The sequence below is a fragment of the Dermacentor variabilis genome, chromosome 7 (genome assembly GCF_050947875.1).
Source record: "Dermacentor variabilis isolate Ectoservices chromosome 7, ASM5094787v1, whole genome shotgun sequence".
Classification (NCBI taxonomy): domain Eukaryota; kingdom Metazoa; phylum Arthropoda; class Arachnida; order Ixodida; family Ixodidae; genus Dermacentor; species Dermacentor variabilis.
The window spans coordinates 68,423,265-68,432,450 of NC_134574.1; the positions used below are offsets into that span (position 1 = coordinate 68,423,265).

The 9,186-nt window shown below is 44.8% G+C and overlaps 1 non-coding gene across 1 annotated transcript; it reads right to left on the minus strand.

Annotated features, from left to right (window-relative positions):
• Positions 1-533: 533 nt before the first annotated feature.
• TRNAP-UGG (transfer RNA proline (anticodon UGG)) lies at positions 534-606 on the minus strand. The gene has a single exon. It is a non-coding gene; the product is annotated as a tRNA-Pro (tRNA).
• Positions 607-9,186: the final 8,580 nt, after the last annotated feature.

Genomic DNA, 9,186 nt, shown 5'->3' on the forward strand with positions numbered 1-9,186 from the left:
TCTCGCACCCGAAGCGAGAATCATACCCAACGAGCCGAACGCAAACGGAGAGCGTTTTCGACGGCTTCTAAGGGAGTGCCACAAAATCAGACAGGCGCTTCTAAAAAACGGAATATTATTCTCTTTCCTCGTCAGTGCGTGCTCGTTACAGTTTCCAGTAAGTAATTTGCCGCTCAAGTAAAGTAAAATGAGATGCCTTTGCGCTCTTCTTTGTTGATAATATACTCGAGTAAACAATCAATCAGATGTCTCCTCCGCGATTTGAACGAGGCGTCTCTGTGTATCTTAGCGAGTATCTTGCCAATAGATTAACGAGCCCAGCTATCGCAGAGACTCTTTGCGGTGGATGAAGGGCCTGTGCAACGCAAGTGAGGAGATAACTGAGAGAGGTAATTATTATTTTTTCGTTTCCTCGTGAGTGTGATCTCGTTCCAGCTTCGAGGAAGACCTACGCTGTTCAAGTAACGCAAGTTAGGATAATTTAGCGTTACACTCTGAAGTAATACTGATGCGGAAGGAAAAAGCGAAAAAAACGGCCTCGTCCGGGATTTGAACCCGGGACCTCTCGCACCCAAAGCGAGAATCATACCCCTAGACCAACGAGCCGAACATTAACGGAGCGTGTTTTCGAGGACTTCTAAAGGAGTGCAGCAAAATTACAGTTTCCAGTGCGAAATTCGCTGTTCAAATAAAATAAATTGTGATGCATTTGTGCTCTTCTTTGTAGGGATACTTATGCTCGAAGAAACAATCAATAAGTGGTCTCCGCGATTTAAACGAGGTGTCTCTGTGTTCCTTAGCGAGTATCATGCCAATTGGTTCTCGAGCCAAGCTGTCGCAAAGACTGCTTGCGGTGGCTGAAGGGCATGTGCAACACCAGTTAGGAGATAACTGGAGATTAATATTTTCGTTTCTTCGTGAGTGAGAGCTCGCTGCAGTTTCGAGGAAGACCTACGCTGTTCAAGTAACGCAACTTAGGATAATTTAGAGTTAGACTCTGAAGGAATACTGAGGCGGAAGGAAAAATCAATAATGGGTTCGTTCGGGATTTGAACCCAACACCTCTCTCTCGCACCCGAAGCGAGAATCATACCCCTAGACCAACGAGCTGACCGTTCATGGAGAGCAGTTTCGACGGCCTCTAAGGGAGTGCAACAAAATCGGACAGGCGCTTCTCGTGAACGCAATAATATTTTCTGTCCTCGTCTCAGGGTACTCATTACAGTTTCCAGTGGGAAATCCGCTGCTCAAGTAAAGTAATTTGAGATGCCTTTGCGCTCTTCTCTGTAGTGATACTTATGCTCGAGGAAACAATCAACAGCGGCCTTCTTCGCGATTTGAACGAGGGGTCTCTGCGTACCTTAGCCAGAATCATACCAATAGATTAACGAGCCGAGCTCTCGCAGAGGCTGCTTGCGGTGGCTGAAGGGCCTCTGGAACACAATTTTGGAGGTAACTGAGAGAGCAGATTAAGAATTTTCGTTTCTTCGTGAGCCTCGGTCAGAGCAGCCACCGCGAGTATAGCAGCGCAAATTGCGGTTGTGCTGTCCTTGGGGGACCCAGAGCACTCCTACATTTACACCGACTCGAGAGACGCAAGCAGAGCTTTCGAATCGGTAACGTCGCACGACAAGCGGCCTCTATTTTAGAGAAAAGGGCTTGCTGCAGTTTTCATTCTATCACGTGGTTCCCGCACACATGGGGACGAATGTTCTCGAGGGCTTCCCAAACCTAAACGAGCTTGCCCACGACCGTGCGCGAGAAATCTCGGGCCGCGACGGTCTGGAGGCTCCGGAGGGGCAGGAAGGGACTCAGAAGAACGATCCACTCCTCACATTTATCGAAATTACTAAACATTACCAACTTGGTCGGAGAATTTATCCTCTGCCTCACCCTCAGTAGATTCCTCAGTAGGATGTACTCGGATGTGGACCCTAGTTGTCCCGACTGCAATGAAACCTTTTGCTCAATGGCTCACATGCTCTGGCGATGTCTCGCATTGCCTAACGACTTCCTCTCCAGTGAAGCCGAATGGGAGGAGGCCATCAGAAGCACGGTACTCCGAAAGCAAGCCCAGGCTATCCAGAGGGCCCAGGAAAGAGCGGAGCGTCACGGCGTTCTGTCCTTAGCGTGGGCGCGGCCAGCGGCTACAATGGCCTCCCGTTAGGAGGTCCTGACATTAGCTCTTCAGGATTAAATAAAGTTCGTTGTCTGTCCGTCCGCCTGTCTGTCTGTCTGTCCGTCTGTCTGTCCGTCTGTCTGTCCGTCTGTCATGAGTGAGTGAGTGAGCGAGTGAGAGCTCGTTGCACTTTCGAGGAAGGCCTACGCTGTTCAAGTAACGCAAGTTAGGATAATTTAGCGTTCGACTCTATAATAATACTGATGCTAAAGCAAAAAGCAAAAAATGGGCTCGTCCGGGATCTGAACCCGGGACCTCTCGCACCCGAAGCGAGAATCATACCCCTAGACGAACTTTCTTTCTTTCTTTTTTTATTGCCGGTCTTCTACATTGTACTGAACAAATAATACAGAACAAAATTACAATACACAATTAACTACAAAACATTTTGAAAGGACATACATGCCAACAGTCCTATAAGCTCTGGCGTTGTCTAATTAAGATTCTTTCAATGCTGTCAGAGGTTCTATCCTCGACAGCCACTCGGGTACACATTCTTGTATTTTCTTTCACTGATGAAACTAGACATGCTTTCTCGGAAATAAATACGCGCAGGCCTTGCGTCTGGGTCGCAGTAGTACCCAGACATACTTGCACGCCATAAACTATCCTATGAAGCACGATCTTCACGCCATAAACTATGAAGGCCTTTGAGCATTATTAGGTCGTATTTAACTGTAACTCCTTCTTCATTGTTCTTTGTAGGACATCCCCGAAGAACACCCCGGCCCAGCAATGCAAAAAGACATCGTCTATTGTTTCAGGTTGCTTGCAAATCAAGCAGTGCGAACCGCAGTGTACAAGGAAGCCACGTTCTTCCATGAATGTCTTCACTGAGAGTGTTCCTGTGGGTAATTTAAAAAAAGAACGACTTTATCCCCGTAGGCACCTACATATTTTTGACTGGTTTAAGGACATCCTGTCCTGATCTTCCACGGTATAGCTTTCTGCGCAAAAGTACTGTAAATAGAATGTCGCGAACATCTTTATATAATGTTTTCCTTCTAACATCACATAAATACCCAAAAGAAAAACGCACAGGAAGAAAGCGCGCACTATCTGCAACATTAAGATAGCCACGGAGCGTTCCCGGCATACTATCTGCACTAACAATAAGTACCGGCAAAGCGCCTCTCAACCTGAGGTGGCATACAGTACGCAGAAATGGATCGCGCACATCCCAAAAAAACAGAAATCTGTTGACAAGCTGTCGTACAGAAATGTGCGCCAAGCCCAGCCCGCCTTTCTTCATGTGCCTGAACAGATTGGTTGGGCTACACCTCTCCCAGGTAAAGCAACCCCCCCTTAGACCAACGAGCCGAACGTTCACGGAGAGCTTCTTCGACGGCTTCTAAGGGAGTGCAACAAAATCGGACAGGCGCTTCTAAAAAACGGAATATTATTCTCTTTCCTCGTCACTGGGTGCTCGTCACAGTTTCCAGTGCGAAATTCGCTGCTCAAATAAAATAAATTGCGCTGAATTTGCGCTCTTTTTTGTAGTGATACTTATGCTCGAAGAAACAATCAATAAGTGCTCTCCTCCGTCATTTTAATGGGGGGTCTCTGCGTACCTGAGCCAGAATCATACCAATAGATTAACGAGCCGAGCTGTCGCAGAGACTGCTTGCGGTGGCTGAAGGGCCTCTGCAACACAAGTGAGGAGATAACTGATAGAGTAGATTAATAATTTCGTTTCTTCGTAAGTGAGAGCTCGTTGCAGTTTCGAGGAAGGCCTACACTGTTCAAGTAACGCAAGTTAGGATAACTGAGCGTTAGACTCTGAAGTAATAGTGATGCGGAAGGAAAAAACAAAAAATAGACTTCTCCGGGATTTGAGCTCGGGACCCCTCCCACACGAAGCGATAATCATACTCTTACACCAACGAGCTGTTTTTTTCATTACCGGCTTGGCAAGTACATACAAAGATTGTGAAATAAAAACGAGTGTTAAGACGTCTAGTCATTAGTAAGACTTCCGTGTCATGTTATAATGGCTTCATCGAAGCCAAACTGCCCAACACTGAAAGCCAATTTGGTGGATCACTTAGAAATTTCAACACTTCGCTTGTATAATTAACACTCTCAATAAAACAATACATTGCTGACCTCGCATGAACATCAGCAATGCGTACAGCCATACCAGTTCGTCACAGGCTTTGCATACACAATAGCATTAACATGTCTACCGGCACACCGTCAGGTTCAGCACAGGGCAAAAACCCTATTCCGAACGCCGTGATAGGAAGCTCCTTTTTTAATGTTCTTTGCAGGATGTCCCAATAAAAGCGGGCATCGTCGCAGTCAAAAAAATATGTTCGACAGTTTCTTCCTTGTTACTTATAAGACAGTTCTCTGACCATGGGACAAACAAGGCCTTGCTTCTTAGTCATGGTTTAACAGGCAGTGTGCCGGTATGCAATTCGAAAAAAAATGCTTTTGCGTTAGCTCGTGCAGGCATATTCTTCACTCGCTTGAAAACATCTCGTTCAGGCCCTAAGTACTACATAAAACGATACACTGATGTAGCTACAAACACTTCGACAAGATCCTTATACAATTGTTTTCGTGACACTGCAACCATGTAGTCTTTCTAAAATCGAGCGTTTAGAAGACTTATCGGCATGGAAAATTCACGCAGGTAGCCCTTTAGTGCCATCGGTTTGATCGCGTGCGACGATACAACAAAATCGGGCAAAGAGTCGGGCAATCTCACTTGGATCACCATTCCCAGAAACCCATCGCTTTGGTTGCGGAAGAAAACAAATCTCGACACAAGTTGCTTGAAAAACAAATGCGTTAAACCAAGTCCCCCATTGCGCAATGTGTGAAACAAATTACTTCTGCTCGTGCGTTCCCACAGTGAACCCCAAATAAATTCTGCAAACACTCTGTGTATTTTTTGAATTGAAGATCGGCTCATGCATAGCATCTGCAGGACGTACAACACTTTAGCCACTAAAAAGGTATTACACACTTTGGCCCTAGCAAACATCGAAAAGTTGTGGCCTCCCTATTTGTTAGTTTGCTCTTTCATTTTGTCTCTCTCGCTCGTCCAGTATTCGACTGCCTCACCGTAGCTACTGAGCTGAACTCCAAAATAAGTGCCGGGTAATACACTCCCCTGCATTTTGCAAAAGACTTCGGTGCATCTGGCCAATTTCCGTGCCAAAACCCTAAACATTTTCACCAACTTATGTCACTACCGGAAGCATTGCAAAAAAGCTTGTGCTTCTCTCACAGCTTCTCCAATGCTCTGTTTATCGCGACAGAACACTGCTATGTCGTCAGCATAAGCTAACACTTTTATTTCTCTACCAAGGAATATGTGCAGTGGTGATTCCCGCAGAGTGCGTCACCCTCAAGTTCAAGACATCTCACATTACATCATCGACGGCTGCAGAACTCGCAGCTATCCGTACTGCTCTGGAGTTTATTGTTCACAAATCATCACATTCATGGTCCATCTTATGTGACTCAAAGGCAGCTCTTCAGTGTCTGATGTCCCCTTTCAACCATGGACCAAATGAGCAACTAGTCGCAGACATCCGACTGTTCCACCATCACGCAATCAACAAGGGACACAACATCATCTACAAGTGGATACCGGGTCACTGTGGAATTTCAGGAAATGACAGTGCGGATGACGCTGCCCGGTCGGCTCACGATGGTGCCCAGATTATACCTATACCGCTGTCAAGAACAGATGCAGCCACAAGTCTTCGCTCCCTCGCCCGCGAGCTTACGCAGAATCTGTGGAACACCAGTGATATCACGAACGCACGTCTCCACAAATTGGATCCACGTCTGCAACTCCGCCTACCACCAGGGTTGCCATGAGCGGAAGCAACACTTCTGTGCCGCCTGTGGCTCGGCGTGGCATTCACGAACTCCTATTCATTCCGCATTGGAATGGCCGACAGCCCTACTTGTGACACCTGCGGCTGAGAGGAGACGATTCAACACCTCCTATGCGACTGTCCCCGTTACGCAGTGCGAAGAAAAGTGCTCGTGACCGCTCTTGCAAAACTGGAGAATCGCCCCTTTACAGAGGAAAAAGCTCTAGGACATTGGTCCAGACGGGCTTCGGCATTCAAGGCCTTAAGGGCTTTGTTGAAGTATTTAAGGACATGCGAATTGTCCGACCGCCTTTGAACGTTGTAGCGCGTAGTTTCGCGTTACTGTGTGACTTTTCTTTTTTTTTCATTTTTTTCCCTCTTCTTTCTCCTTTTATTCCCTTTACCCCTTTCCCCAGCACAGGGTAGCCAGCCGGTACTTACACTGCCTAACCTCCCTGTCTTTCCTCTCCTTTGTCTCCTCCTTAAACAGAAAGGGTTCCAAATACAGTGTAAAAAGCAAGGCCGAGGTCGGACATCCTTGCTTTATGCTAGAAATTACTGCAATCCGCATGCTCAGTTTGTTGTTAATAATTACGTTTGTGCTACAGCTATCATACATCATTTTCACCCCATCCAAAATGACTCATCCGACATTAACATAATCAAGAAGCATAAGCAGGATTTCGTGTGACACCGTGTCAAAAGCTTTGGCCAAATCTAGTTGTAGCATAGCTACATGATCTCCCATCGCATCGCAAACATTCAAGTACGCTTCGCGCTAAATGTATATTTGTGAATATAGTCCTACCTTTTATCCCACATGTTTGATGTGTACCTACTAGGGATTTCACTGCACTCTGAAGGCGATGGGCGAGCACCTTCATAAATACTTTATAATCAATATTTGCTAAGCTTATTGGCCGGTAGGCCTCTGCGGATTGAAGTTTGATGTGGTCTGTTGATTTAGGTATCAGTACTACATGTGTCTGTCGGAAAGAAGGATTTGTACATTTTTGGTCGTAACACTTGGTTATGACGCGATGCAGAGCCTCAGCCATTTCAAGCTTGAAAATTTTATATATCGCTGCCCCAAGTCCTTCCGGTCCAGGCGACTTCCTTGCGCTAAGACCATCTATAGCCTTCTCAATTTCTGTTACAGAAATCGGCCTCTCACGGGCATCCTTAAGTTGGCCATCAATTTTTGACATCAGAGGTAAATATCCACTCTTAAACACAGAGATATCTCTTGTCCTCTTGCTTAGCAGCGTACTATAGTAGTCAACGAAAGCACGTTGTATCATTTCCCCGTCATTTGTAAGCTGCCCTTGATAAACGATTTCTTTTACTTCCTTGGTCATAGCGTACCTCTTCTCTTCACTTGGAGCTCGCTTGGTGGGCGTTTCACCCAACCATACACGTTCAGCGCGTGCTCTTAAAACTGCCCCATGATATCTCTCTTCACCAATCACTTCATGTTTCGCTGTAAGTTTTTTGACATCATGTGCAAATATACCAGCCGCGCCGCCTTCCTTGTTCAACAGGTATGCTAACGTGCATTGCAGTTACTTTTCTTCTTATTTTATTTTTATTTATTTATACAATACTGCAGGCCTCATTGAGGCCCAGGCAGGAGGGGCATACAAAATACAGAATAATTGCATTTGCAGACGTAAGAACAAAAGGACCAAATTAGTGTGCACAATAGCAATGGAGTCCACCAGCTGCGAGAACCAAATGGGTAAAAAGAACACTCGGTCTCATAACCAAACAATTCCCAAAACAAAGTGAAGAGTAAATGTACAAATGAACAGTCAGTACAATTTTAAGCAATGAGAAGGAAAAAAAATGAAATCAGTAGTTCAAACGGTCAATGGAATCAGTACTGTTTAGTAGCGACTGAGGTAAATTATTCCAATCGGTTATAGCGCGTGGGAAAAAAGAATATTTAAAAATGTTAGTTCTGGCATTATAGGGAGTTAGAGAGTCAGCATGACGATGACGTGTTCGGCGTGCTGCCATTGGCGTTACATAAGGCTCAGGAGTGAGGGCGAGGAGATTATTTTTAAGAAGAAAAAGAAATTTCAGCCGTTGTATTTTTCTTCGTATTTCCAATGTCTGAATGCCATGTTGTCTCATTATTCCTGTCGGGGAATCAGTCATACGGTATTTCGAAAAAATAAATCTGATTGCTTTACGCTGTACTCTTTCTAGTGCACCAATGTTCGTTTTTGTGTAAGGGTCCCACACTATGCAGGCATACTCCAGTTTTGGCCTTATTATTGATGTGTAGGCTAAAAGTTTAGTTTCAGCGGGAGCTTGTTTTAGTTTATGACGTAGAAGACAGAGTTTACGAAAGGCTGAGTCACATACGTTAGAAATGTGAATGTTCCAGTGCAGGTTATGAGTTATTGTGACGCCAAGATATTTGTATTCCCTAACCTCGGTTAATGGTTCAGATCCGAGAGCGTAAGGAAAAGATAGGCTATTTATTTTTTTAGTTATCTTCATGTAAACTGTTTTGTTAGCATTTACCTCCATGTTCCAACGATTGCACCAAGAAAGGAGGTTTTGAAGATTATTGTTCAGGGTTATCTGATCATCGCAACCGGTTACCTCACTGAACAGAACACAATCGTCAGCGAACAGTTTTATTTGAACTGGTGCTGTGACAACGCTGGCAATGTCATTAATATAAATTAAGAATAATAAAGGCCCTAAAACACTACCCTGAGGGACGCCTGAGGTAACTGGAAGTTCATGGGAATGGTAAGTATCGATACTAACAAACTGTTTTCGGTTAGTGAGGTATGCTGAAACCCAATTAACAATGAAACAAGGAATGTTAATAATCGAAGTTTTTCAATTAACTTGGAGTGTGAAACAAGGTCACGTGCTTTCCTGAAATCTAAAAATATTACATCTACCTGCCTGGATTTGTCTAGAATATTCGCAAAATAATGAATAACCGATGTTAATTGGGTGACAGTAGAAAAACCTTTTCGAAAACCATGTTGCTCAGGTGAGAGTACACTGTTATCACTTAAGAATTTAGTAATGTAGTTAGCTATGATGTGTTCTAGCATCTTACATCATGATGACGTTAGCGATATTGGGCGATAGTTACTTATCAGCGTTAGGTCCCCTTTTTTCGGTACAGGTACTACGCGTGCA